This window comes from Cryptotermes secundus, unplaced genomic scaffold, assembly GCF_002891405.2.
Source record: "Cryptotermes secundus unplaced genomic scaffold, Csec_1.0 scaffold1030, whole genome shotgun sequence".
Taxonomy (NCBI): Eukaryota; Metazoa; Arthropoda; class Insecta; order Blattodea; family Kalotermitidae; genus Cryptotermes; species Cryptotermes secundus.
The window spans coordinates 35,490-40,659 of record NW_019741310.1 but is presented as its reverse complement, the minus strand read 5'-3'; the positions used below and the strand labels follow the sequence as shown (position 1 = coordinate 40,659).

The 5,170-nt window shown below is 35.2% G+C and overlaps 1 long non-coding RNA gene across 1 annotated transcript; it reads left to right on the top strand.

The window, feature by feature from the left end:
* Nucleotides 1–1,435: 1,435 nt before the first annotated feature.
* Nucleotides 1,436–4,644, top strand: LOC111872729. Its single transcript, XR_002844286.2, has 3 exons — nucleotides 1,436–1,662; nucleotides 2,199–2,323; nucleotides 3,218–4,644. It is a non-coding gene; the product is annotated as an uncharacterized LOC111872729 (long non-coding RNA).
* The last annotated feature ends 526 nt before the right edge of the window (nucleotides 4,645–5,170 follow it).

The following is a 5,170-nucleotide window of genomic DNA, read 5'->3' as shown; positions in this document are numbered from 1 at the left end:
AGAATAGTGAGAATTATTATGAAGGCAAGGAATAAGGACTCCTGTCATCCCCTTGTTTAGGCAATTAAATATTCTGCCCTTATTATCGCAATATATATATATCTTGTATTAATATTCGTAGCCAAGAACATCGACATATACAAATTTAATTCTGCCATACATAGCATTAACACCAGACAAGTTACACATTTACATTTTCCAACTAATAAATCTGCTAAGCTGCAGAAGGGTTTATATTATTCAGGGATTAGGATATTCAATAATTTTCCACGAAGCACTAGGAATTTGTCAAATAATATTATTAAATTCAAACAAGCTTTAAAAAGATTTCTTCTTATTGGCTCATGATATTCCCTAAATGAATACTATGAATGGAACTCAAGGGGTGAACTTGATTCTTACAAATAGCATACGCAGATCATTTGAACAGTTCTATAATTGAATCTGTAGACGAGCATATACTTTGATTTGTGTATATAGTGGACATGACTTTTGTTTATATTAATAATTTTATCATTATAATTTACAATTATATATTGTTTTATCAGTGTTTGTATTGGTTCTTTATATATTCTTGTGAGAAAGTTTTCAATATGTATTTATGGCTAGTGTATGTCTTATATTGCATTATTTTTATGTTTGACATTTGTCATATTAATTGATCCCTAGCACAGCATTGTTAATTTAGATATAGGACTTTGTTCTGCTTGTGAATCTTGTTGTGATTTGCCTTGCCAGCATCTTGCTAACTTTGTTATATATATATTTATATTTTTAACTTGTTTCAACAGCTGTTGGATCATATCTCATTTTTCTGTTTTGACATGTTCTATATCCAATGGTTTTATACCTGTAACTGGATCTACTAGAATATAAAAAGATATGATATGATATGTTATGATATGATATGATATGATATATGGCATTATCAGATACCGCGAAAGAAGCCATTTTCTTGAGAAAATTGTGGTTTGATATATGTAACAAGGAAATTACTATTCCTATTTTTTGTGATAATCGTGGTGCTTTAGCTATAGCAAAAAATCCTGTCAGTAATGACCGAACAAAACATATTGACATAAGAGTTCATTTTGTAAGAGAGAGGGTTGAATCAAAGGAATTGTCAGTACATTACATTCTTGGAAATCAATTAGTTGCTGATGGTTGTACAAAAGGTTTAAATGTACGGAAATATACTGATATTATTAATTCACTTGGATTGTGCTAAGAAAAAAGAGTCCAAATGATGTTCAAAATAATAATTTTTTGATAGATTGATTCATGAATAAGTATTTTTTTTTTTCCCCAAGATTGTTTAAGGGGGACTGTTATGTTGGCAACCCTCTAATGTTAAAATATAATGCTAGAGTTGGCAACGTCATAGTAATCAATTTTAAATAATAGACCGCGCTACGAGCGCTGTTCCAAATTTTTCTATTCTTGTTTGGTACCACGGTTATGAGTGTAGAGAAAGAATTTATGTATTGTTATGTGTGTGTTTATATATAAAACATTTTTTGTGTATCAAAAGTTAGTCTTAATACAGCAGAGTTAGATTGAACACTTATTCTTTCTTCTCATTCGATCCACGTAGGAGTGACAATAACATGTAAATGAATGGTTTTCTATGTGTATTGATGACGACGTTTTTGAAACGAAATCGTGAGTTGCAAATGCCGTTATCGAAATTATGCTTTGGCAAAAGAATATGCATCACGGGGAATGTAATTTCAGCTTTCGAATTAATAGAAACAGTATGAGTTCATTATTATTGCTTTAGGCAGCCAAAAGAATTTTTAAGACAAGCACAGCAAAACTTAATTCAGAGCACATACTGATAGGAATAAAGCTTAATATAGTTTGGTAGAGGTAAAGTCATTTTCAGATCAGAAGGAGTGAGTTAAGAGATAGTAATAATTTAATGTAGGCTAGAATACTTTAAAGTTGCGATTTAAACTTTTAATTGTCAGTGGAAGATTATTGCATAACTGGTAATGTGTGTATGTTACTGATAGTGAAGTTAGCATTTGGCATGTGTAGGTCATATTTATGCCTAGTGTGTAATTGTGTACGGATGTATTTCTGTGAGATTTCCAAGTTTTCCACCACAAATGATAGCAAAATATGTATTTGCGTGCAAGCAGAAGTACATCAGATTTCTGAAAGGGAGACTGCTCTAACAAGCGCTGTTATTCCAGTTAGGTTCCCATAATTGTGAAAACTAGAAAGTGTGTGTAGACCTACAATTGGTACTGGTACTACAGTGGAGGATGCTTGGCTAAGCTGGAGATAGATAGCCAAGTGTTGCTCCTAACCACTCAAGGTAAGAAAGAAGACCAATAATGTAAGTAATCGTAATTAACATAATAGTTCTAGTTGACTTTACAAACATGACTAAATTTGAACCAACCCTCGTTTAAATGATGTATTATTCAGTCTCTTCAACCATATTTCATGTGCAGCTGTGGATCTATACATATACACCCCCATACATCTTCATGGCATAGTGCTTAATTAGCTATGGTATGGATATAAACAAAGAACTCAGGATTGGATCATTACACACAAACTGCTGATTACAGTTAACAGATATAGAAATGTGAATATCAGATTTCATGAAACAGTTCATTTTGTTGAAGTTTTCAGCTACATGTACATAGGCACAACATATCAGAATTTTTATTGCAAATTTGGCACTGATCAATCCTAGTCTTCTTTTTTTATTTGGATTATAAATGACTGTGAACTTTATTTACATTGATTCTCGGTAATATTAAATGAAGAATGTTATATTTTGATCTTATTGGAGCTTTAGAATGATCTATAATATCATTCCATTGTCTGGGACGTGCATTGCGGTATTTATGTGGAAATTTCTGGATTGTGGCAGGGCCAAGGAGCCCGGAGTTAAGAGCAGTCATTAATTTAGTTCGGGTACAGGAAACCAGACATGCCTAAGAAAGTCAGTGAAAAAGCCAAGTGAAAACTTGTTATAATTGCCTGTGGATGAGGACCACTCAAGGCCCATTTCCACATGGGTAGTCTGCTGCATTGTAGTAAACTGAGTAGGAATCTTTCCTTCCTTACACCTCATGTGAAACAGATATTTCCAGAATGTGTTTAAAAAACCCTAGAAGATGGAGATCGAGAATAATAGTTGTGTATATTGTAATATACAGTTGTGAGGGTTCAGATACCTGTTCCCATTTGTTGACAGGCCTGTTATGCTGACCTACATGAGATATAATGTGGGACTGAGGAGGCAACATCCTGATATTATGGCTGTTCGGGCTTCACCATGGTTCCTTTGTGGGTGTTGAAATGGTAGAAGGTTCTGGTATTTTGGAGGACTTGCTGCCAGATATTTCTATCATCAATGATGAAACACCAGTTATCATTACTGTTTTGATGTGACACAGCACATGGATCCAGGAAATTCTTCCCACCTGCTCAAGGGGAATCTTTTTACAGTAATGGAGAATGTTGAGTTCGAGTTTTGAAGTGCATAAGTACCACAAGCTGTCTCCCTCACCCTCTATAATTTGTAGACCAGCTGCAAGGAGCCTATTACAGAAGTATGTGCCCCATTAGGTACTTTCTGTTTTCTCATTTGATTATAGTTGAACTCTCAGTTCATGCTTATCTGATTAATGTTTTCCTTCACTGAATACTCAGTTTCAGTGATTTCAAGTCTGTATTATCTGTCTCCATTTTAAATTTCCTGCATTTGAGAGTTTTGGCAGTATAGTCCACCTCTCTCCAAAGAAGAACCATTCTGGAGAGTATAAAACGTCAGTACAGATCAGTCCTCAGGGCTGAGGTCTGTACATGTGATTTTCCATTCCTTACCAGCAGAGGGATCCCTTACGAGCAGAAACCACTGCTCAAATTCTCCAGTATATTGGTTTTGGTGATGCAGTGTGCCATATGCTTTAACCGTGAACACACCAAATTTATCTCTCTTTCCAGTAACCCCTTTATTTTCGAAATCTGCGTTGAAATATAAGTTGTGCTGGATTTTGGTAGCACAGATCAGTTTCACAACATCATCTGCGCCGTTTTTTGCTTCAGCTGTAAAACGCATTTCAGAATCTTAAAACTAACTGCATTTTACACTTCTGCCAGAAATGCTCATATAGCTGTGTGCGCAGACAGTGCCCGTCATTCTGGTTCAGCGCTGAATCAAACCACTGTGCAAACTGAAAAGCCAGCTCATCAGCCTCACACCCTTCTACATCATCTCCTGGGTGTGTTGAATGGTGGTCCATAACAGGCACTGATGTCGACTGAAAAATTCAAAACGTCATTATAAAATACAGTGTAATACACAGAGAAAGGCTGTAGCATCATCATCACTGCAGAGACTTGTGGCATGCCTGCTTCCACATACACAGCCATACAGGAACAAAATGCACTCTAGCACAGGTTTACAAATAAATGACATGAAGCCTGGTCCATTCTGATAAAAACTGGCATCATCCACAGCAGGAGCCCTACTTTGATCAATGAACTGAAGAATAAAAGAGTTTTTTAGCACATATCCAGCAGAGAGTGCATGATTATAGACTGCAGAAGTTCTTTGGACTGTGATTAACAAATAATTGAATTCACTCATGTGAAAGGGCATTTATTACGTTAAAAAAAGATTGAACAAACTAAGAATAATATTACTTTTTGCAAAAACACGTGTTGATTTCAACTTAACAGAGGAAATGAGGAAAATAAATACAGTAGAACTTGGTTATAACGTCATCAAAGGGACCTAAAGATAGTGTCGTTATAAACGAATGTCGTTGTAACCAAAGTGGGCACTTCCACAGTAGCCTTATGTTAGTCACGTAAAAATCTACCAAAAACTGAGTTAAAATGTTGCATTTTTTAGTGAAAAACGTAGTTAAGTACAGACTAACGTAACATTATCATGGAATTGCCCAAATGTGTAATATCAGAGACATATTACAGCACTTTTTACTGACAATACACACAATATTTCACGAATCACTTTAACTTTCTCTTCAATGCTTAAAACTTTCCTTTTCATTGCCATGTTTTCGCTACTGCACTTCTCTGGGTTTAGGCAGGAACACTATAGGGTAAGTAGACAATGTGAGGTCCTGTTAGACGAGATTCTAGGAAAGGAATGCAGTTAACAACCTGCCGCGTCCTCTTG